The 26,098-nt window shown below is 39.1% G+C and overlaps 1 protein-coding gene across 4 annotated transcripts in view; it reads left to right on the top strand.

Moving 5' to 3' along the window:
- NOL4 (nucleolar protein 4) overlaps window positions 1-26,098 on the top strand; it is a 189,299-nt gene that overhangs the window by 6,277 nt on the left and 156,924 nt on the right. The window lies entirely within an intron of this gene.

The following is a 26,098-nucleotide window of genomic DNA, read 5'->3' as shown; positions in this document are numbered from 1 at the left end:
CGCTTATCATGACCATGGGAAGAAGGCTATGTCAGAGTTAATGACTCAAACTTAATTTTACACTATGGAAATAAATTAAAATGGGCTCACACCAAACCATGAGGTTTGGTCTGCTGTTGGAGGAGGCAACTAGCGGCTGTTGGTTTTGGTCTAATGGAAGCGATTTGGGTCCCGATCTTTCCCAGTACACACAGTAAAGCTGTTGAGATCTTGCTGCTAAAAGAGGAACAAAACAAGCAGGGCAAATGTTGAAGAGAGATATAAATGAGGTAAATCTGGAGGAAGATCATGAGATAGCATGCCAGAAAACATGGATCTCTGGGCAGATCCTACCAGATTCTGCAGCCTCCTGTGCACTGCAGAGCGTCACAGGAGTCCTTTTTTCTTTGTTGAGTAGGTGACCCTGGTCAACACAGCGCCCAAAATGAGTAGAGCTTTATAGGACATAAAAGATGTTTTGCTCATGTATATGTCATTTCTGACCTGCCAGAAGCCTCTCTGGCTTTAAAAACACGTGAAGAGATGATATTTGCTGGTGCATGGGAGTTGTTGGCATTGCCCTGCTGAAGCAGTGAATGTGATTCGTGTAGCTTTCTTAAATTACCTTTCTGTTCTGTTTAAATAGATGAGCCAAACAACCTTACATTTCCACTAGCGAGGTATATTTTAATGGCTTGTAAACATAAAATATCCTGGTAGGCAAGAAAGACTTGCTACAAGTTATGGCATTGGACATTCTTCCAGATGCAATGGGCTTCCTTACAGATGATCACCTTAAGCAAAGGTAGTTGTTCAGGCTTATAACTGTTTATTCAATAATTTTGCAACCTGCAAAACCTCACATTTACTGTGTGCATGTGCAGGCATTAGAGCTAGTTGCTGAAATTGAATTGTAGGATTTGAACCATTTAGTTGTATCTGTGGATGCTTGTCAACTTAAGGAGCTATTTGTAGTGAACATTTGACACGATAAATCTGATCTATGGCAGACAACCTCAAGCAAAGACTTTTTTTTTTTTTTAATTATTTATTTATTTTTTTTTTTCAGAAATAAATATTCTGTATAGACTCGGAAGGGCAATTTTTATTAAATGACCTACTTGAGCCTAGGATGAAACTCATTCAGCCTTTTTGACTTGAGAAGCTGTAATTAGGCTCCTCTAGGAAATGAGAGGTTACATATCTTATATTCCAATAAGGCCTGTGTGTTTGAAGGTTTTGTAAATGTTGTTACCCCAAAATTTTTAATACAACAAGGGATGGATACTATAATATTTTGAAAAAAAAAAAGAAAAAAAATGCGGATGAGATCACTTGTACTTAAATAACTTACAGCTCTAACTCACCATACAAATTTTAAATTAATAACTCTTTCATTGTTGCCTACAGACTTAGGCATAGCTCTAGCAATACAGCCAAGTGGATTTTGTACAAGACTTTTGTTTAAGGCAGACTCAGAGCTGAAGTGTCTGCCACTAAATCATGACCTATCTGTGAGGTAAAGCAGCATTGTCTTGGCACATGAGAAGTCAGACTTTTGAATTAACTAATGATTGTTGTCCTGACCTGATAGATAAATAACAAGCAAGTAATTACACAATTATTTGATACATCAAGAGAAGAACAGCTAAAGTATGGCCAAAGGTTTCAGCAGACAGGAAAGACAATCAAATAGGATGAAAAGTTTTCACAGAATTTCATTTTTTCAGTTGATGTCTTCTCTGTGGTGGGTAATGAGGAAAAGCCTATTCTGGGTATACATTTCTCAGATGATGAAACTGAAGGAGTGTCAGAAATAGAGAAATAAAGAAAGAGGTGGTGGTGAATAGAGATATTAAATCGCAGTACATCACCAGGATTAATGCAAATCCAAGAAAACTGGAGAATTCAAGAATGAAGCAACCAAAATATTATCAAAATATATCATTTTCCACTATATATGGTGATGATATTGGAATAATTAGAAAAATCTATTAGAAAGTGGAAAAAAAAAGGTGGTGAAGATAGTTGGTACAAAATAACAGACCAGTGAACCATATTTCAACACCAGAAAAAAAATCATTAAGAAAATCATTAAAAATAGAGTTGTTAAGTGACAATATGAACTGTACCTGGTTGATGCAACTAGTTTAAATTTTGGAAGGGTCAGTTATGTTCCTCTTACCTGTCATATTCAGAAGTCATCTAAAAGTAATTTTCAGGTGAAAATTTACTTCTGGTTTCTTTCTGAAATGAAAACAATCTGATACTGACTTTACTAAAGCTAGATTGAAACTTTGGCTGTGATGACAATCTAAAACTGGTGAAAAGTTGGGAAACCATAGGAAGTGACTTGAGAGCTATATAAATGCAGTCCAGTGTGCATACACAGAGAGATATATATGAAGTATACAGATAAAACCCAGACAAATAAAGAGGTTTCAACACTGGATATAGATGCAAATTAATTAGGTTAAGCAAGTCAAGGAAGGATTGGGAAGGAAAATAGAAATATCATAACGAAGGACAAAAGGAGAAATCATGGCAGGCAGAACTCCCTGCAGACCATTGCCAGGTAATTTACATTTTATGCCATTGTAACACTAGCTTTTTGAAAGGAGTGGAAGATTTCAAGCTTTTCAATCACATTTAAAATGTATAGATTTAGCATAACATATCGAGGGAAATATTTAGGAATAATTTCAAACAAATCAATAAGCGAATATCTTCAATAAGCATAGCAGGGGTAATGAAAATCAGCATTGGGAAAAGTATAGAGAATGATATTGAAAACTTATTCGTCTCATTAATTAAATGATATGTCCTTGCCTTTAATAACATGCTTAGTGCATTTGCCTCATCTCCAAAAGGTCAAGACAGATGAAAGGTCCAGGGAAGGTAACTGAGCTAATTAAAGAAAAGGGGTACTTTTAAATGAAATACATTTTAATTGGTTATACCATACAGAAAGATGAACAGTAAGAGAAAATGCACAATAGGAAACAGAAAACATACAAAAAGGTAGAGAAAAGTTGAGAGAAGTGGTGCGGTGTAAACACTGATGAAGAACAGAAAGAAAATTCTGCACCCACCACTTTTAATCCTATTCCATTCTAGTAAGACTTTTTGACAACTATCTTAAAAGGGAAATTCAAGGCTAGGCCATTGTTTTATAGCTTTTAGTATTGGGGTTGGAAGGTCATTGCAGCCTCAGGAGAAACTCTGACCGCTTCAGCCAAAATCTCTTCCAAGGATTTTACAAGAGAGTGATAGCTCCATGATTCTTGTAAGGATGCAGTATGCTCTTTATGTCCGTTCAGCTTTGCTGACCCCAGCAGAAGTGAGGACAAGGTCATGTTCCTGCCCTTCTTCCTCTGTTCCCCTGGGAGCACCGGCACTGCCGATGACACTTACCTGCAGCAAAGCACCTTGCAGTTACCTGGTGTTATTTTTGCAGCAGCTCTCTGTGCACTGTCCCATACAGCGTTTATTGGGGTTAGTCACATTCCAGCCCATACGGTCAACATAAGGAAAGACCCGTAGAGTGCGGTGAAATCCCAGCATTTTCCCATGCCCTTCCCCTTTGTACTGAATTTTAGTATTGCTGGTGGTCTCAACCTTTCTGCTCTTACTTCATGTCTAGTTGTATTAGTAAGTTTTAGGTATGTTTTCTTATGTTGGTTGACGCTAGGAGAGGAAAATAATTTGGTTATTGTTGTACAATGCAATTAGATGTATCATATTTTGCTTAGGGATTTATTTGTTTATTTGCTGATTGCTCTGAATCATCTTTTACGGACTCCCTTGGAGACTGGGACTAGATGGTTTGTTGGTCACTTTGACAGTAGCATTTTCTATGGCTCGTTGCTGTAGGGATATTACTATCCTGGAAGAAGGAAGGAGATGGTCAAGTTTCAGAGCTCCAGCACTATCCTATGTGGATCAGTGCATGAGATTGCAGTGATTTACATGGAAAGTTTGCAATCAACCACGTCCATTTTCCCATTTACTCTACTTGTGATGAGAAGGGACATGCTGATTTCACCTCCATATTTTTGCCTACTTGTGCAAGCATTTTTTTGTTGGTTTTTGTTGCAATTATTAGCAAACTCTTACTGTGGAGGGAAGAAAAAGGGAAGGAAAAAAAAAGCAGAATTATTAGAGAATTAATTGTAAATGTGAGAGGAATTGGCTCATTCAGGTCAATAAAATTTCTGAAAGATTTTGCTTTTGACCAGCCTGACCAGTAAGAATGGCAAAAATCTAATTAGGTGACTCGTCCCACTGCAAGTCTCAAGATGCAACTGTGGAAGGAAAGAAAGTATGTAACTCATTCTCTTCTCCCTTAATCTACACAGTCACATATATATATTTTAATGACATCTTTTGATAACCTTTATCTTTTTTATCCTGAGAGTTCAGTAAAGCCCCAAAGCCATGGTTACCATAATACTGAAGAACTCTGTCTGGAGTGAGCAAACAGGTCAGCCTTCTTTTACTGAATACTCTATTCCAATGCCAGGCATCCATTTAAAACCTGTAGTTCAGACAGACCCTGTTCTAGTTACCCCTTTTTGTCTCAATTTGGGACTATCCTACAAGGAGACAGAGTAGTAAGTTCTGCATGGATGCGTCAGCAAAAACCAGAACTTCTCAAAGAGATGTATATTGGAAGCTCATTGGACTGTGACACTTTTTTTGGAAAACCTACACAAATCCTCCACTTTGTTCCACCAGTGCAAAACACCTGGTTATCATTGTTTTGGTGTAACTGAGAAATAGGTTTAGCATACGGCGAGCTGTCAGGGAGTTATGTTTACGCCAAAGCAAATAATAAAGCAATAGAAATTAAGCTAGTTCTAAAACTAAATCTGGTTAAAATAAAACTACTTCCTTTCTTTTTTTATTGCCCTTCTATATAGCAAATTCTAATGTTATTCTCTTCAAATCAACCCAATTTTGGCGAGATATAGTGGACAGTGAGGAAACAGTGGAAATGAAAATATTCTTTTGCCTGTATTCCTACTTGAATCCTACATTTTCAACTTGAACCAAAAGAGCTGCTTTCAAAAACTGTGTTAAAATAAATAAACAAAAAACATTCTTAAATAGGAGAGATCAGGTCAAATTTTATTAGTAGCAGTTAGTAGAACATGTTAATTAATAGAATTCTAATGAACTGTGCCTTCTCTGCTATTTACCTTTGAACGTTAATAAATTTACAGGTAATTGCCTGATATTTATTTATTTTTTTATAAATTTGATTCTTAATAAATGTTAAGTCAGGAAAATTTTCAGATATACAAACTTGAAAAATTTTGACAAATTTGCTTTTATCATGTTTGCTGTAATTTGAAAGCAGGCAAATAAACAATGCTCAGAGTAGAAGGCTATATGAAAATATTCAAAGTGAATTAGCAATTTGTCTGGTGGATCCAAAGAGTGACCTACCAGACCTACAAAAGTGCTGAAAAACTGTAGCTGTAGGAAGCTAGAAGGAGTCAAGCTGGTTAAATCCAAGAGCTATGAAGGACCAATTCTGTCATCCTAAATGGCATGGGATAAAATCCCCTTGTGGGACATGACAAGCAGAAGGCCTGTGAAACATATTTTTTAGCACAAAGATGATGCCCCTGTTTCAAAGGCACAATGCACTTGTTCAGTGATGCTTAGGCTTTATAATGGCTGGTACCCAGGGAAGGAACCCACCCAAAAAGCACCTGCCCTTAGTGCTCAATGCCCTGGCCAGTCCATACTGCTTGACTGAGTGACAGTGGCTGGGCTTGCAATAGGATATGCTCAAATAAAGTTCCTCCACTTGTAAAGAATAATTTACCTATACCTGCTAGCTCTTTATGCTATAACATATTCCAACATCATAGACCAGTGCTTGATAAATGTATAAATGTGTTTATAAAGCTTATAAAAGTACATAGAAAAGCTTATTTCCAGCAAGGCCAATGCCAGCTGTAAATACTGGTAGAAGCAAGCTGCCCCCACCTTCTTGGTTGTGATACAGCCTTCTGCAATGCTGGGGCTGTGCTCATCACCCCAGACAGTTCTCCACTGCAGAAATCCTCATATTCTGACTGTTCAGGGAGGGAACCTGATCTTAGTCCTTTAAACTCTCCATATATTTAAGTACATTACAATTGCGTATCTCTCATCTTTTCCCCTGCCCAACTAAACATATGCAACCCATATGCTTATCTTCAGTCACGCTTTTGAGGTAGTTTGCTTGTTTTTAAATATTCTCCCGTTTCTGTGGATTTTGCATTAGGATATGTACTATGGGGAGAATTCAGATCTCTTTCCCTTTTCTGTGTCTCTTTGAACTATGTTTACATTAGAGAAGAGCTGCTTCTAATAAGACTGAAAGAAAAGCGAGATGAGAGAACAAATGTGGTAAAGTGTTAAAGCAAATAGCAGATAAACAAACTTTCACTTAATAGCTCCCTGTGAGCTCATCCTAATGAAAGTAAGTCAGCTTTGGGAGAGGTGGAGGCTGGGGAAAGTAAAGTCAGCCTGGAAAATGCATATTACAAATTTCACAATAACAATAATAAAACTAATGAAATAAACCAGGTAAAATAAGGACAATGCTTCCTGTTAATGTGGTAATAAGACAACTACTGATCTTTAAAGCCAGTATTTATGCAACTAAGCATACCTGTTGGCCACCTATAAATACAGAACAACCTTAAGATGCTAATCACCTAACAATTTAAACTGCCTGGAAAATGTGAGGAAGATGAAACAGATTACTTTTTTTTTATTGCATTTTTCACTGAAATTTCATTTCAGCAGAATTTAAAACAAATTCTGTGCATCCTTCCCAGTATTCATTTCAAATTGGATCTTATTAGTCAACATTTAATTTAATGAATATCACAGAAATGATATAGCAGAAAGTAGCTAAACAGAATGTTGCTAGACTCTAAAAAGCTTGTCTTTATACAAATAGGCAAATAATGAATAGGTGCTGGCTATTCCTCGCAATGCTAATGTGAATATGTTCACCATTGTACAATAGGCCCAATATCTATCTGATGTGTGCAGAGCTACACATTTTCTTCAATCCTTGTCATTTGCCTTTGCTGCTGGAGATTATTATTTACTAATAGGCGCAGAACAGTTTTTTTCCTTATGTTGCCTTTATTTCCAGACGTCAAGGCCTGCTGTTTCTCATTCTGAATTCCAATCCGATGGCAGGTGCCAAGATTCAAATGTATATTATCTATGGGCAGTAGGATCAGCACATTTGTGTAACTGAACTGAACCACTCACTGTGCTGGCTGCATTTTAATATTTTTAATCTTTCTTTGGAAGGCACGCTATTTTGGTGAGCAACCAAATGCAGTCTAAGCTGTGCACAAGAGGAGATCTACAAATGGGTTTCTAAATGTAGGCTTCTGTAAAATCAGAATTAAAAAATAAATATATATATAAAAAAAAAAACGAACTCAAAAACATGTAACTGGAGAACCTATTAGGTTCAATCCACCCACAACCATCTGGAGCAATAAGTTATCTATCTTATTTATCTAAACAAAACTTTGGACATGACATGAGCAGAAATGTGGTGAATAAGTTGAGCTGAAATAATTCGTACCTTAATGTTTTCAAATGTCCAAGACCAGGAAGACTGATTTTAAGAATTACTGAATGACATTACCATAATAATGTGAAATAGACCATTTTAAAGGCAAAAACTGTTCCTATTAGTATCAAAATCCCACTGACTACAATAGTAATGGGATCGGTCTTTTAAGTAGCAAACCATGCTTTAAAAAAATCAATACTTCAATTTCACAAGGTAATATGGATAGCAGTATAGTTGCCTATTCTCAGACACCGTAGTTTGTGGATTTTATCTCTCTAATAATACAGAGGTTCAGCACCTATCTTATGAATCACAGAGAGGAAAGGCACAAGCCGTTTCAAAGCCGTTCCACTGACACTGGCTGAGAAAGCTCTCCAAAGACAGGATGCACCCAGTGTGTCTCCGAAACGAACTGCTACCTCATGACAGAAACAGTGTACATCAGCACAGGTCTCTCTGTGGCACTGATGGCAGGAACTTCTCATTGTGACCCATCCCACTCCTCTGCAACGCCCTGAGATGGATCAGCTTTTCATCTCTCAAAACAAAATGAAAAAAAATACTGGCAGCATTTTATTTTATTTTTTTTTTATTTTTCCTTTTACGTTTCATGTATGGCAGTGTGGATTCAAAACCGAACTGCAGCCCGTGCATCACACAAAGAAAAGATCTGCTCGGGTTTTGGCAGAGAGAGGCACAGGCTTTGGGGAAGGGATAGCATTTGTACCCCTGGCGTGCCCGCTCTCCTGGAGCCTCCAGCTCCCTGTGTCTCACTCCTGGCGAGGCCCTGCAGCTCGCAGTGATGCTCAAAGCCGAGCCTCTGGGGCTTTGGGGCACGCTGTACCCCAAAATCTGTCTCTGGTGGTGGCTGGGAGGAGGAGTTACCATGCCCCAAATCAGGGCTGGTGTGCTGGGGGAAACCGGGGGGAAAGCTTTGATATTGTGTGCCGGCGAGGCGAGGCGCGACGCGGGTGACTGTGACTCCATCGGACATAATGAGTGCACCGGTTCAGCAACCGGCAGACATTTCCTCCACCCCTCCCCCTGCAGCCATATGGTACAGTAAACAACCACCACAGGATGGTTTTTTTTAATTATTATTATTTTATTATTTATTTTTTTCTTCTTCTCCCCCACCCTCCCCACCCCGGGTGCCCCTCGGGGCTGGGGCGAGGCATTTTCTTCCTCTTCTTCGTCGCCGTCGTCGTCCTCCTCCTTCCTACACCCCCTCGCCCCGGCCCGGTGCCTCCGCGGCTCCGTGACTGGATCCAGGGCCGGGGCTGGCATCGAGGGCACGGGGAGGGGGAGCAGGGAGAGGGCGCGGCCGCCCCGCCACCGCTCCCCCCTCTCCCCGCCGGTTCCTATAGTAACAGTGCAATACCTCCGGGACACGCACACACACACACTCACACACACTCACGCACACCCGCCCCTCACGCCCACTCGCGGCAAGCAGCGGGGGGAGCTGCGGGCACGGCCGCGGCGCCCTCCGCCATCTCCCTCCCTCCTGTTCCCCGCCGTTCCCATGGCGACGGGCTGCGGCTGCACCTGGGCGGCTTCTCGTCCCCCCCGCCGGGCCCGCAGCGCGGCCTGCCGGCCCCCCCCGGGCTCCTTAGGGGCGGTGGGGTGCTGTGGGGTGCCAGCGGGGCCCCAGCCGCCATCCCCCAGAGCCAAGGGTTGTGGCTGGGCCCCTGCCGCCTGTTAGCTGCAGGGCCAGCTGCCAGCAGCCGAGCGGTTGAGGGAAAATAGCTCAGATGGCTGTTCTGAGGGACTCTGGCTGCCCCCGGGGGGTTCTCCTCCTCGCACCCCCAGACATCCAGGGTTGGCCCCCGGTTTGATTTCGGGAAGCCCTTGTCTTTGGCAACAAGGCCTGCATCTCGCAGTAAATCCACCGTACCGTGGCGCGATGCCACATGAGACCTTGCTGGCAGATGTCGGGCTGCCCAGCGGCGCGGCAGCTACAAATACACACTGTCAGCAGTGACGTGCCGTGGTTGGCATGGCTAGAGGTGCAGGGAGTGACAATCTTCCACCACTGTCGCTGCTGGTGTTTGCCCTCGCTTGCTGCTTTTGCTCGAAACCAGCACTCGGGACACCTCTTGCCTACAAACCCTGGTGGTCTTTTACAGTGTGTACATAGCTATATGGTGTATAGCGCAGTATGGAGTTACACCTATCGTTGAAGGGTAGTGTTGCTGAACTTACGGCCCTCGAGGTGTTAAATGGGCTGTTACGGGCAATAAAAATGCTTGCATGTGGTTGAGATGTGAAAATGTGATCTCAAGTCTCTGATGTGCAGTTATTAATCAGTTTGAAGTCAGGTCTGCCCCTCTGCAAGTCCCTTCCTCCATGCAGCTGGATGGCAGCCCAGAGGAGATGGGTAGCAGGAATGGCCGTAGCCCTGGGTACCAGAGCGGTTTCTCTTCCAGCAGTAGTATACAAAAACTATTTTTTATCAGCTTCAATAAGTGGTGGTTTGTGTGTCATCAAATACAGCTGGAGGACTCCCATTGTCTTCAATGGAGCACAGCTGAGACCTAAAAGGATAGTAAAGCACCTGACCAATAACAGCATTACCCGTGAAAATAACATTGAATTCCTTTGTGAGAGACTAACCACAGAACCCCATCTGTATCCTGAAGATGTTCATGTACAAAAGAGCAGGAAGCTTTCTCTTCCTTTAAAGTTGTTAAAATAGCTTAAAAAGGGAGTGTTATCAACTGTTACAATTTCTTTGTGAGTCCCATGGTGTTTGTCATTTTTTTTTGAAAAATCCCATCTACAGTCAAATGCTTGTGTGAAAATTCTACTTTTGTGTTAAAAAGAAAAAAAAAAGGAAAAAAGGAAAACAGGCAAAAATCTTTTAGTAATCCTCCTAGCTGTATAGAAGAGATTGTCAATCTTAGCAACAGCTTCCTGTCAGTTCTCAAAATCTCTCAAGGACCCTGGGTATTTCATTATCAATCTTTTGACTGGTGAGTGTATAACCTGCTAGTGGTTAGTGTGGTTCCAGAATTCTACTGATACTGTGGTATCAGTAGAAGCTGATACTGTTGGTTTGTAAACCATGAATGGTCAGCAGGCTGCTGTTAGGGAAATTTGAATTTAAAGTCTGCAGAAGTCCCAAGTGGACCCTGTATACTTAGAAACCAACAGTTTGTTTCCTAAATCAGAAGATTTTTCAGACCAATTTCAGGATTTTCCTTACCCTATTTCAATAATTTTTAATGCTTCAAATACAAGTTAAATAATTATTCTTAAAACAAAGGCCATCAGCATGAAAGATGAGAAAACAAAGGATATAACTTCAGTCAAATTCTTTCAACATAATGCTTAGTAAGCTCTTTGAAAAAAAAATCAGAAGGTGTTCAAATTAACAAAAACAGTCTAAAATTTAATTACATAGATAGGAACACTGAATACATCTTAAATTATATAAAGCTCAGCTTCATAATAGGAGAGTCTAGAAGCTTCAGGTTTTGAAGTTTACAAATCAGATTGTAAAAGCATTATTTGAAAAAAGTTGCATGACTATGCTGCTGCATCCAGAAAGGCTCTGGAAAAGGAGAGCACTCTGGTAAATGACTTGTTGAAGAGCATGCTTCCCAGGTGCCATCTCGACCAAATTCCTTCTGCTGCAACTCTGGGAGCATGGGAGGATTAAACATGAAAGTAACATCATTGCTTTACTTCTTGGGCTCTGTAGTTCTAATCGTTTGACTTGTGAGGGACCAAAAAATCCAAATAAATTGCTACAATACCTGCATCATCAATAGCACACAAGAATTAATTCAGAGAATTTATGCAGCTTGAGTTATACGTAATATTAGAGTCAAGATGAATATAATGTTTTTTTTTCTCTAATAACTCATGAAATCCAATATAACTGATGTCTAGAAAGGATGAAGACAAACAATAGGATACTAGACTGGATGCTGTATCATCTTAATAGTTTTATTTATTTATTTTATTTTGGTGAATAATCAGAGCAGAGGCAGGTATGCTGAGTGGAAAACGAATGGCCATGACCTAGAAGTAGAAACACAAGGAGACAAAAAAAAAAAAAAAAGACAAAACAAAAATGAAAAAAAGCAAAGCAAAGCAAACTAACCAACCAACCAACCAACCAAAAAACAAAACAAAACAAAACAACAACAACAAATAAAAAAATAGAAAAAGGAGCAGCTGAGTGGAAGATCTAACGGGAGAAAATTAAATGAAGCAGCCCTTTTTGCTTCATCATCCAAAACGTGAGGGAGTTTTAGAAAGATTTTTTTTTTTAAATATCAGAAATCATAAAATATATTTGTCAAAAAGCTGATGAGAAAGCATTCCTGACCCTGGGAGAAAGAAAGTGCAATGATGGCATTGTGTTGTGAAGTACTTTCAGATGGCAGGTTCCTGTTAAAAATGACTGAGCAGGATTGGAAATGTTGGCAAATAGATAGAAGGGATAAAATCCCAGATACAGAATAAAACCCCATCCTAAACGCATTGTACCAGCTGCTGACAGCTACCTCAAGGGTCTGTTCGCTTTTCTTAGGCAATGGACAGGCAGCCTGCCATGCCAGTAACATATTATTGAATCAGATTGAATTTAATTTCACACACACGCATAGATAAAAACCAAATACACATATTTACCAGACGTGCAGCTGTGCCTGATGTCTCCCCAGAAAACAAATGCCAGGATACATGCAGAATACCCCCAATGAAAAGTTATGCTGGAAATGATTTGATTTGATGGGAAATTACTGTGTCATTTCCTTTTAAATTCTGTAGCAATCAACATGTAGTACCATAATAGGCTATTTGCAAGAGCAGAGCAGGGCTTGTCTGTGTGGTCTTTTAACATCTTTTTGGTGACCCATGCTTCTTTGGCCACTGTAGATGTAGGATTTTTGCATTTAGTTCTCTTAGTGAGGGCGAAATGGCCTTGTATGTGGCTTGGGTAGCAGGTGTGATTCATCAGTAACGTAACAGTGTATTTCTTCGAGCAGACAGGGCATAAGTGATGTAGATACAGTACATATTCAGTCCGCACAGCTGACTCCATCTGTTGGTGCAAGTGCTGCAAAGCCTTTTAGGATATTTGAAGTTAGTGATTGCAATACAGTGCGAGCAAATGAGTGGGCGCAATGTATTTACAAAGAGAGGGATGTGATACAAAATTTCCTACTACGTTGGCATCCTTGATTTTACTAAATGTTTCAGGATACACATGATCTCCTTCTGCAGTGTGTCTTGGGAAACGTAGTCCAGGAAGAAGCAAGCCTGATAGGAGAAGGTGAAGGTTTGAGGAAAGCAAGCTACAGCTTTCTGTAGGCAAAGCAGTGTCTCAGAACATGAAGTTTAATGTTGAATTGATGCAGAAAGAAACAAAAGGTTTCACTTTCAAATTCCATTCCTGATAACATTTTGCTCTACAGAATAAAAAATGTTATCGTTCATGTTGTCACCAAGATGAAAATAAATGACGGCTCTCCTTGTAATGTAGATTTGAAGCCTTAAACCCTTTGCCATCTCTAGCATGGGTGTGAAACTGTGATCTCCCTCTTTATTTGTATCAGCTTTGCTGAGAGGCTGAAAGTGCTGACAGCATGTCCCTAGTCCTTTGCAGACAGAGCAAGATTTTAGAAAGAATAGAACAACTTGGGAGTTTGAGTCATAGTATATTAAAATCAATGTGAGTCTTCAATGGGATTTTGAATAATGTTATTATTCTAGAAGAAATAATTTTCTGGATCCTTTACAAAGGAAGCTTTTTTTTTTTTTTTTTTTTTTTTTCCCCAGTGCAGGGGCACAGCAGGGATTGGGAGCTGTGGCAGAGCTCTGGGGAGGTGATCACTGATTTCTCACTGCCACCGAGAGGCCCTTGCTGACTTTCTTGGTGGATGTGATCTTGTATGGCACAGAGACTTCCCCTGAATGAGTCCTAGGGAGTGTTCGTATAGTGTCTGTCTTCCAAGTGAACATAACTAAGGGATAGTGGCACAGCAGTTTGCAAACATTTTGTAGCAGGCTGTTGTTGTAGGCTCAGCCAACAATTCTGCATTTACCTCTGCTGGTATGTAAGACTGCCTCTCACATGAAGTGATGAATGTTACCTTTGAAAAGACATTTAAAACAGGACTGAAGATAGTAGATTGTAAACAGTAGGAGACAATCCCTGTACTGTAGGGGAATGGGCTAAGTGACCAGATGATTTTTCTTTCGTCTGTAATATCCCTGAGTTTGTATAGTACTATTCAATTCAAGAAATCCCATAGCACATTGCAAGCTAAACCACGAATTACAGCCGGCTCTAGGAGGGATGGCCGTATCAATCAGTCAGGCTGTACACAACATGTGTACATAATGAGAGGAAGAGAAACATTATTATCATTATTATTATTGAACACATCCGAGAGCTGTATCCCATTATCTTAAGACAGCCAGTATACACAGAGGAGCGAGAAAATGGGCAAGTTACTTAATATTGGTGAATTATGGTTTTGCTTCAGTTTGAACAGACTAGCTTAAACTAAGATATTAGGAGACAGAGCACTGAATTCTAGTGAACCTGATGAATAATATAATCATTATACTGTATTTAATACATAATTGAATTCTAATGCTATGTTTCAACTTTTTCTTCCTGTTCTGGTAAAGAGCTGAGAAATTGATAACTTTATTCTTTTTGTATAAAGAGAGCAAGTGCAGTTATGGATACATGCTCAAAGAAAAAAATGTTAATATAGTGCTGGGTTTGTGTTTTGTTGCACAGAGCAGTACTAATAATTATGAAGATCCTTATAGTTTGCATATTAACTGTTACAGATTTGAAAGAATAATCATGAACTTTAATTATACAGAGCAGACTATTTCATCTGCATCTTTCCTTTTCTTTCATCAAGTGTGCTTTACGTATACTAACATTAGCATGCAAAGCAATACTTACGGTAGTAAATTCGTGGGCATGCGTAGATTAGGGCAGAGACTTGCAAGCGTTTGATTAATAGGGAGTCTTTAACTTGCAAATACTCCAATTTCCTATCTTCTATCATGCATCAAATGTTGGGGAAATCTGGTTACCTACTCGTTCAAAACATCTATTTTTGAAGTACTGTTGAAGAAGTAATGTTTTCCTTCATTATCTATATGTTTCTTTCATTCTCTTAGAAAAGGGATGGTGCTCAACATTATTAGTGATCAGATTTGGAGAGGACCTCATCTTCACTAAAAAAAAATGAGAGGAAAAAACCTACTCTTTACCCAGCAAAACAGCATTTACAAATTCAAGGTTTCAATTTGCAATTACTGATGTTTTGAACTGTTTGCTGTTTAGGGTTGCTCCAGATTCTATGCAGGGAATGTTCTGGGTAAAATTCATGTAACTGAACTCCTTTCTACTAGGAATTTGCAGTTCAGAGATGTATGTTCATTTCAGAATCAAAGGAAATAAAGAAAAATAGTTCCAGTCAATCTCCTGTTTTTACAATTGATGATATTTGTGCGTATTAGATAAGGTTGCAAAATATACACAGGACAATTCATATAGAGACATGTCGTTTCAAGTCTAGGCTTTCGAAGAAGGGGACTGGATTGGAGTAAAGGCCCAAAGGAAGGACACAGCAAGCACGAACCCACTGAATTTCATTGCCAGTGGCAGAACAGACACAGCTTTTGATTCCTGGCCCTCCGATGAGTGGTGCCTGAGCATGCCTGAGAGAACATGCACACAGTCCCTGTGGAAATTGCTGACCATAAATCTGTTTAAGCCCTGAAAAATAGTGTTTGGAGTGCATGAGGAGCTGCAGCTAGACTAAGAGAAGAACAAGGGGGAGAAACAGCAAAAAGTAGTGGGGAAAATGCATTTTATCTTACTGCTTCTCTAAGAAGAACCAATATCGCTCCCACAAACATTAAGTAATCTCACTGCTTTCAGAAGGGCATTAAGTAAGGCGAGGAAGGTTTATATTCTTATAGTGATTATTGAAAAAATGGTTGAAAGAGTTTATTTGGAGAAAAATTAAGTCTGCTGAGTCTTGAAAGAAGTTAGGGAGACCATTTTATGTGGTTGTATTCTCCTAGGGCATAACCCTACCGGCCAAAAAGAATTTGGTGGGCTTTCATGAAGGTTCATCATTGGCAAGTGTTTTCTATCACAAAAACAGCTTCAAGATAGCATTTGATACAGAAGAATGTTCTTTATAAAGAGGATTACCAAAAGGGGTTGTAAAGGCTCCATTTTTCAGTCACTGCCACCATTTTTTCTTAGATTCTTTTTAGATGCATATTTTGTGTGTGTCGCTGTAGCAAAAATTAATCAGCATGGCGATATTGCAGGCCAGTGCTGAGCGTTTATCCTGAGCAAAGTCTGGCCAACGTTGACTTCAGTGTACAGTAGCAGCATGTTTCTGCTGAATGGTGATATGAACCCTCCATCTGCAGATGTCAGCCTCCTAACGATCGTGCTGGTCAGGGCTGAACATATGGCTGCGCAGTGTTTTTCAAAACTTGCTTCTGCTGGCAAGGATTGGCCTCTTCATGCTGTAGGTTTTGTTTACAGTTAGGGAATGGAGGAGGAAAAAAAGGAGAAAAATTGGTGTAAATGATCTGTCTGCAGCAGTGCTTCCTCACAGAAACGTAAGGATTGCATCTGGCACCTGCTCCTGCCTAGGTTACCCAGGAGAGAAAAATGCTGTTGTAAGAGAAAAAAAAATGGAATTAGACAAAAGTAATTTAATTGAAGATCAAGCCTACAAATAAGTTGTTATAGAGCCCCATATAAGTCTGCTGAGGTCATTTCATTTTGTAAAATCTGATCTGCACACACAAACGCACACACATTAACAACTATTATAAAAAAGGCAATATTGTCTGTTTACCAGCTAATTTAGTTTGATGTGCACTTTTGAGTGCACAAGCCCTCCCTCGGGTCTGACGTCGGAGTAGAGTTTTATAAATGCATTTTTGGAGCGATAACTTCTGCAACCCTCATAATGAATTTTCCTGAAAATCATTGTTAGATATTTGTTCACGACATTTGCTGGCTACACTGAAGACTTATTGCCAATATCTGACATGACATTTGCTACTTCTGTTTCAGACCTGGTGGGAGCCTAATTCTCCCTACAGTTCCTTGCTTGTGCTCCTAGCTCATCAGGGCTGTAACATCAGTACTGCTAAAGCTGTGTGCAGACAGAAATAGTGTGTCATGCACAGCCCTGTGAATTCAGTTTTGCACTAACCTGACAGCTGAGTGAGCAAAGGCCTGTATCGCTGATCAGGTAACGCTACCTGCGTAATTACAGCAAGCCCTTCGTAATCCCTGTCCATTAGTCCTTGCAGAAATCTAGAGGCACCTCCAGTAGAGACTGTTAGCTTGTACTCCAGGAAATTCCCACCTCAGAAATATCTCTGTGCTCCCCACCAGCAAGCAGCTTTCTCCCAGTGTGGGCAGTGTATTGGCTATGCAAACAGAGCAACAGCCCCTGTGTGGAGCACGATGTATGCTGGAGGCTCCTGTCCCCTTAGGCACTGGGGCTGGGGACAGCTCTCTCTATTCTGTGCTGTGCCTTGCGAATGAACTTGCTGAATCGGCACCTGGGTTGTACCAGAACCAAGGTTTTGTGTGGGTGATGCAAAACCGCTAATGTTTTCTCATCCATCCCTACCATAAGCTGCCTGTGCAGCACCAGTGCAGCTGAAAATCTGATCCCCAGTGCCTTTACTGATGTTGCTAATGAGGTTACCAATTAATGGCACCTAATGGTCTGTTGTAGCAGTGGTTTTGGTGATGGAGACAGCTGTCCTCTGGGAGCTGTGCTGAGACCATGAACTCATTTTGTATAAGCAAGTGAACAGCTGTTGCAGAAACATAGATGGGAGAGATTAGGTCACACACTTCATCTCCCTGCCACCCCAGGGTTATTCCTTGCAGTACATGGCAGGTGGAAGCAAGTTTAAGGGACAAAAGCCCTTGCTGGAGTTGAACCCAGAGGTCCAGACACAATAACACTATATCCTATTAGCAGTCTTCTGATCCATCTCATTCCCCTGACTTTTTTGACTATTTTACAAATTAGCCAGGCTTTTAAAGCACTTTATTATTATTATTATTTTAAGTTTTCTCACTGAGCAATGTTGATCTGTGGTGTGGTATCCTCCTGGAACCTGATTCTAGTATGTAACCCTTGGCACATATATATTACATTATTTATTAAAAAAGCTCCTCCTGGGAACACCCGTGTATCACACAACTGTGAGTATTTGGAATATAATTCAAAAATACACATTTAATTTCAGAGCCAGCACTTTTGGGTAATGAGTTCTCATCATTTAAACTTCACTTCAGTGTTAGGTTACTTTTGGCATACACTAGTTGCATTTCATCAGTCTGAAAAAAGGTGGCATTATAGATCTACCTTGCATTCCCCTACTGCTTGAATACCTGTAGCACATTTTAAAATATAATTATGCACTTTTGGAAACATCAAAGGAATGTTAAGAGTTAATATTCAGTTAGTAGCTTTACAATTTATTTTTGCTGAGCTGATGACAATGCCAGAGATTGTAGTTTAGAAAAATAAAAACAAAACATATCAAACAGGACCAATCTAGGACCAAACCCCATTAATTTTAATATCCCCTAAAGTCAAAAAAATATTAGAAGAGAATTAGTTGTTTTATGTGATCCTGGTAAACTTATCTGGGACAAACAATTTTTATAATTTTCACGGAAGTGCTATATAGATGCAAAGAACTGCTTCAAGACAAAAATAAAACTAAATTTTGCATGTATTGCCATTTCTAGTAACTTTTAGAAACAAAGTTTCATGGAAATTAGTATGCAATGTGCTGAACTGTTAGACTGGGGAGCTGAAGTCCCCTGTCTTCAAAATATCCACCAGTAGCAGCTGACCCTTCCAGCTTACCTGTAAGACTGAGAAGGCAGTTACCTTGTTAAGCTTTTAGCTTAGCATTGCTATCTCCTCTGTAAAAGTCTTGAAGTCACTGTTTACAGTTTGGCTGATATGATTATTACATAAAATTTAAGAAGAGCACAAGCACATGAAAAAGTGTTTAAAGAGACTGTCATTTCAGTATTTGTACAACTCATGGTCACTTCTGCTTTGCTGACCTGCTGTCCTTCTGTTTTGGGGCTTTAACCTGATGATATTTTTACATTTTTTTTTAGTACAATTGAAGAGATACAAAAAAATTACTACTCAGAGTAACTTATTTGAACTTTTTTTTTGTGTTGCTTTGTAAGGAGAAATCATATTTTATAGCTATCCTAATAATTACCTCTATGTTCAGTTTTACTTTCAGTCAAAGAATGACAGATTATTGTAATAGGACAAATTTTCACACACTTTCATCATGTTAGATGGTAGAACTGAAGTCTTGGCTGTTTTTTAAGCTTAAAAAGTGCCATTTCTTAGAAATCACACAATTATAGAAAATTCTGTTCCTCGTTAGTCCTCTAATGAATCACCAAGAGGGAATAAGTGCATTAAATCTTTGATCATGAATGTGAGCTCAAGCAAAAAGTTCAGATGATATTTGGCTATGTTCCACTCCTCCTCTGTTTGGTTATCCTTACTGTCCTAGTTAAGTGTACTACCTCTCAGCTGCTTACAAAACAGCGGGTTTGAAAAGGGCAAGTGAAATCTACTGAATGTTTCCCGAACTGTAATGAATATTAAATAAATATTAAATAAATTCAAAGACAAAACTTAATTAGCTCTAATAGAAAACTAACCCCCTAGGAAACGGACAGCATCCTTCAAAGAACAGGAAATAATACAATCTGGTAAATATTACATATTAAAAAAAAAAAAAGAAATAGTTGTCACTTTGCCGTTTTAAATATAGACTTCTGGACAAACTATTTGGAAGCAATGTAAGATCAGGAATTCCCCTCTGTAAGCTTTTTTAAAATGAAGAATTCATTGGTGAATTATAGCTAAATTCAAATTAATCACTAAAAAATGCAATTTGCTGAGTTAATTTGTTTTCCCGGTGTTAGGAATCACCAAAAGTGCAAACTGCAGTCTTCCTGGAGGTGTTGTATGTGCTCTTCCTTTCTTTCTGTACAGTTCTAGCTTTGGTTTCATTGGAAATTTTCCATACTTTTCACTAAAAATGATGCATATGGGTTTATTGTTCCTATATTAAATATACCAACTCCAGATAGTTCTGTAGACAGAATACAGCATTAAATTGCTTTCTTTGTCAGAAAACAAAGAAAAGCAAAAGAGGCAAGCTGTAATAAGACTGCATCTAGTGATGAAGTCATCATCTGTCATTTCAGCAGGCTAAGCAGGCAGGAATTTGCTGGATAGGAGGCAGGTAGATGGAGTAACGTGGCAAATACGGCCTCCATGTCAGAACACGTGTTTGTTCAGTTTCTTCCTTTCTTCTGCTCTCCCCAGTCACACCAGGGCAGTGTGTGCCCTGAGTTAGATATGTAAGTGACTTCCTCATCTCTTTGGGTAATGTTCATCACAATGTGCACATGTGAAAAATGCTAGTTATATTAACAAAGCTGTGGCTGCATCTGCACTGGTGTTTTGGTTTAGGAAAAGGAACATGCACTTGAAACAGGTCTCCTGACCACACTCGCTTACTGTGCTTTGTTTCACCTCCAGTGCTTTTTCAGTGCATGAACTGGATACTTTCAGTGAAAGAAAACTGGCATTTTTAACACATGGGCACCTACTGGATTTCAACCAGAGGTGGGTGTCCAAAGCCAGGGACCAGACTAAAGCTAGCCTGAAATACATGCAGGATGGCATCAGCTCCTTGGTATCAACTGCTTTGCTTTACAGATCTGCTCCTCTTGTGCTGCTCTGCTTGCTTATATAGATATCACTCATGGTGTTTGGTTAGCCTGGATCAACAGACTTAACAAATAGTCAAATGTGGCCTGTCTTGTGACTCATTTTTGTTCAGAATGGTTGTGTGAATGTTTAAAAATCTAAGAAGAAATAAAAAAATCAAGTGTTAGTGTGCTGAGGCAAAACAACATCCAGACCTTAGTTAAGAAGTACCTCTTAACTATGAAGAGTAGTCTGCAGCCTAACCTGTGTCTGCTTGTCCATCCATAATTCTCCCAAGACAGAGGAAAAAGAAAAGTTTCTGTCCATCTCCAATATGGAAAGAGCTTTAAATATTTATCTCAGAGACATTGGCCAGGTTATTATCCTGTTCATGCCAAAGGGGCTTCTGAAGATACCTCTGGAGGTACCTTGTCTGTCATGAAATCATTCCCTTTCCCGTGTTACTACATTTCAAGGAAATAAAGGTGACAGACCTTCCTTTTGCTGTTTGGCAAGCTGGTTTTCACAATCCATTATCTGTAATTGCTAGAGCTTAATTTAATAGAGCTAACAATTCATATCAAAAAGATGACCTCGCCTAAAACTTCACAGTAGGACAGTTCTTTCAAGTGAGATCTTTTACATTTATTTGGCACTCAGCACTTCCTGTGTTATGGTCTGTTGACAGAGATTTTGCTTTGGTGTTTTACCATCATCTGGACCAGTCCAAGAGACAAAGGAGTAAGGGACTTCTGCTCAGAACTGATTCGGTCTGTTACTGTTTATTGGGTCTCTTAAGCTTCCCCATCTGGACAGCAGAGGACTTTTTTTTCCACCTAAAGCTTCCATAAAATTTCTGTTCAGAAGAAAATTGTAAACTTTGTGTCTATTGTTTAGTTTTAGTCTCTCATCTCAAATGATATATTATTTTGCCATTTTACTTCACTTGATTCTTTTCATTTTTAAGATTTATTTCCACAGTGAAGTTTGACTTGATAATGTCACATCCAAGCTTTTAGGTTTATTCTTTGTGGGGTTTATTGCTCTAAAAGTTCCAGGTAGAGGATTTGTCAAGTGGAAATGGTGTACATCTGCCTTAATGTAACTTTGATTTTTCTTGTCTCCATCTGCTGGTAGAAGATGAGACTAGCTGTTCAAATGGATCATATAACGAGTAGCAGAAACAATACATTTCAAATAATAAATACCCCTTTTGCTCTTATAGACACCTTCCATTAGGAACTGGATAGAAATGATCAATTTATTTGTTTTACATCACTTAATAACAGCTAGCAAATGCTAATATTTTTGATCTATTGTAGATTTATGCTGCATTGACAGGAGAGTTAGATATTCGAATGGATATACTAATAACCTGAGAATTCAAATCAGTGTGCTGATGAAAATAGATTTGTTCGTTTCTATGGGAGCAAGAGACATTCTTAAATGGTCATCACTCTTCTTAAATATTAATATTTTTTACAGTTACTGAGCAAGCAGATAAAGGCAGTAACAAATAATGGGATTTTCAGTGTGATCATTTAACTTATTTCTGCAGACAGATATATAAGGATTATGTTATACATAAACTACTGGTTTCTGCTAATGCTTATGATACAAAGTTTTTCTGTGTTCCGTTCAAAAGGAATGAAATACCTGCATACAATCATGTCAGGAGTTCATTATGTATAGGCTAACAAGGAGGCTGTGTTATATGCAGAACTTTTTGTAAGGATATATAGTACACTCAGGGTACAGTGAAAATGCATATGAAAGACAGAAAAACGTGATACTAGGCAGCAGAGGTGTGATGGCATGGTTGTGCTTTAACTCTTCTGTAATCTAAAGCGGTATGTGTCAGAAAAATGTTACACAAATATTGCAGCATTCAAAGGAGTCTTACATTTGTGTGTGATTTACGTAATGTAATTAAATATTTAGCTTGATTGTTATTTCCATCTACCCTTAATGATTTGTAGATGCTTCTGACTTTGATGTTTTTACAAGAGGTTTTTATAGATCTGCACGTTTTTATAGAACCACCAACCAAGCCTTTACTTTTATTTTCCATTTCCTTTTATCATGTGTTTATAGGAAGATTTTTCAAACACTGTAAAGATGCCAATAGTTATATTCATTCATGAAACAAGAGGATGTTTTATGAGACCTATTTCCCCCACAAAATTTCAACATGAGATGGTGCCAGGTATTCCCAAGCAAGAAACTACAAGCACTTTTGTTTTGGTGGCTTTAATTTTAAAGGCTTGTGTTAAATCCTCTGCAAAGTAACTGCCCAAATGACGGCCTTTTATTTAATAGATGTTTTTGTAGTTTGCACTAAGAGTTTTATATGTTTGCATCACTGGCAAGCTTTTTCCTCTTCTTTACTCTTGCTAGCCCTGCAGGTTCCACCTCAGTAAAGGAGACTGACTCTCTCCTCAAGCACCATTGTTCAAAGGGATCCTTAGCAGTGGATCCTTAGTGAGAGGTGAACAACTGTCAGTAAAGGTCAATTCTGTCCAGAAACGTATTCTTTATGTCGATAACTAGAAACAAACGAACAACTTTAATCTCAGAGTGCAAATGCAATTTTTAGGGCTGAAAAGGAAAAGGAAAAGAAACATTTATTTGTATCCTAAGCACATAGGAAGATGAATGAATAAAGATAAAAACAAGGAAAACCTGCAATGCAAAGAGTAAAATAAAGTAACTTTTTCACTGGTAGATACTGAAAGCATTCTAGCTCTTACAAGGATGAGTTGCATTTTGGCAGTGCCTGCTACACTGATAACCAAAGAGAAATCTTTGGAAACTGACTTAGAATAGGGGCATACCTCTGTGATGGCTAAAACAAATGCGATGACAGTCAACCTAAAAGATTTAAGAGTCTAAGACCAATTTTTGAAGAGAAACATTCAGTGAGGATTCTATCCTTAAGTCATTTTTGAAAGTGGGACTTGGGCTCTTACCATGATGAAAAAAATGCCTTAGAATACCCCAGTGATTTATAAATATCCTTCTTGCGCTCTTAGAGATGTTAGTAGCCAAGTTGCTTTGAACATGGTCTTTGAGCTTCTCTGTCATGGAGTTATCAAGAAGGGACTCAATTAATATCTGGTCTATCCAAGAGAGGATTTACTCAAACTATCCCTGACAGATACTTGTCTAACCTGGTCTCAAAATTCTCCTGTGACAGAGATCCCACAACCTCCCCAGGTAAACTGTTACTGTACTTGACTATCCACGTTTATAGTAAGTTTTTCATAATGTGTAATGTAAATCTCCCTTGCCGTGGTCTAAGCCTATTACTTGTCCTGTCCCTTGTGGACATTTCATAGCCTTTTAGACATCTGAATAGCATTATCATGTATTCCCTCATTCATCTCTTTTTAGACTTAGTTGAGGCTAAAAAAAATGTCCCCTTAGGCACTGTGAAAATTTTACCCAAAGCCAGCTTAAAAAGTAGAACTGCTTTGTTAATGCCTTTATCAAATAGCAATTTCAGGATAAAAGTGTAGTGTAATGGCACGTGGTAGGAAAGTAATACAACTGCATCCACTTCAGAGACATTATAGTTTAAATGGAGATTTGGGGTTGTATCATTTGCCCAGCTTTTTCTTTGCTGGGATGTCAGTACTGGGATATCAAAAATCTTAGTAAATAGCTATCTCATTCTCATTCAAGTTACTCATCTGGTGTATTGCTTCTGCAGTTAAAGCTTACGTCTCTGCAGAGCATTGCATTGTGCCAGATATACTTCACAGCTTACTTGCAGCAGTTCAGCACCTTTTAAGCACTGTTTTCTGAAACAGGGTCTACCTTATCATCTTATGCAGCACCATGTGGAGTGAAGCCTGACCTACTCATTGCCCAGGCCCAGCCAGATATCCTTATGGTGAAGTTAGGAGTATAGTTGCTAAGTAATAATTCTGTCTTACCCTGAAGGAGTTTCCACTCAGTGTACATCATTTTTTCCTACCCTCTTTGACTGACAAGATTTTCTAAGTTTTTATTCATTTTCTGGCATTTCAATTAGAAGGCATGACATAAGGTTGTGCAAATTTTATTTCCTTGTATTTTTGAAAGTAGTAGTCATGCTTACTATTTTATTCAGCTGAAAGGAGAACACACACTTGAAGAACACAGCCACGTCATGTCTACCTGCCTTTGGATCTCTGTCCAGTGAGGGGACATCTGGGACTACGAAAAAAGAGCACTGGACAGTATGGCCACCAATAGCAGCAAAAAGAGTTTTCTTTTTGAGGTTCTTCTTTGAATGTGTTCTTAATGTTTGTATGTGTCAGTTCTGCTGATGTAGCATCTCAGGTTTTAAATTAATATCATTGTAATGCATTTCTCTTCAATTAAAAAAGAGAGCTCCCCTGTAGGAAATTTCCTAAAACAAAACTCATTAGTAATAAACAGATTAAATCTTTATCAGTTAATCAACACTATAAACTTCTGAGTGTTCTGAGAGTGGCGAGAGATAACACTGTCATAATAAGAGTGTTTGAAATCATTAGGGATCCCACCAAGCCGTTTGGGTGGTGAGAAAATAATGATTGAGGATGGGTCCCCCTGCAGAGATCATGTGTGAATTTCCCTAAAGGTTAAAACTGCAAAAATCTGTTGCCCCATCTCTAAAGATTATTATTATTATTATTATTTTAATAACACACAACAGCAGTGGGTAATACCAAACAAACTCTTACTGATGCTGATATCTGAACATACCATGATGCCACAGAATTTTCATGCAGATGGTTAATGAAATTTTAGGGACTGCTCATGGGATGGGAGCCTCTCCATGAAGGCTAGGTGACACTGTTGCTTCCTGAGGTCTAAATTCAAAGACTGAGTTGGATTGCAAGTGAATTGGCCATTCTCACTTTATTCCTCACAAACTTATTTTGTACTGCGAAACACAGCCTGCTTCATAGCTGCTTGCTCTGGAAAAACAAGATTCCCAATTCTTTCCCCTTCATTAGAATTGAATCCATAGACAGCTGTAAAACAAAAAACCCTCATATGGATGGTCCAAATTGAACTGCGCTGATTAATTTCAGAGCCACTGGGGACTCTTTCTATTTAGAAGTCTTTAGCTACCACGGCACTGTCAGTTATGGAAATCAGTTGGTAGATGTCCTCACTTTTCTGTCACTCATTCCAATCTGACATTTGTGTACAAAAGCACAAATTTTAGAAATATCTCTTTCTTTTCCTCTTATTGTGGTATGTCTTCAGGCAGTATATTTTCAAGCAGGTTTTCTGGGGGTAAATTGTTTATAACAACTTCCTTTGTATTCATAATTACAGTCAGCTCTGTCACCTGTGAATTAAAACCTTTTATTAAATACCTTTATGAAATGCTAGGTACAGATTTACTGGGAGGGGAATAAGAGGATGAAAGAGCTGTTGCATTCTTATTAGCAGCCATATAACGCATTTCCATGCCACGACTGGGACTGCTTCTGCCTTTGAATGTTGTTTGTGCATTTCGAGAAACAAGCATGGATACTTTTTGTATCATTTTTGAAATAATGGAAGATCACTTTCTGTCAAGAAACCAAATGCCCTGCCTTGGCAAAATGGACTGTTTGCAAGGGATAGTGTCATACGATCTTTCTGATCATACAACTTTTTTACCTTACTATTTCTGTCATTCACAGACATGTCTGGGTGACCTTCAGATCTCAGAGGAAGGGTC

Source organism: Cygnus atratus, chromosome 2, assembly GCF_013377495.2.
Source record: "Cygnus atratus isolate AKBS03 ecotype Queensland, Australia chromosome 2, CAtr_DNAZoo_HiC_assembly, whole genome shotgun sequence".
NCBI classification, from domain to species: domain Eukaryota; kingdom Metazoa; phylum Chordata; class Aves; order Anseriformes; family Anatidae; genus Cygnus; species Cygnus atratus.
This window is presented reverse-complemented; position numbering and strand designations above follow the sequence as displayed.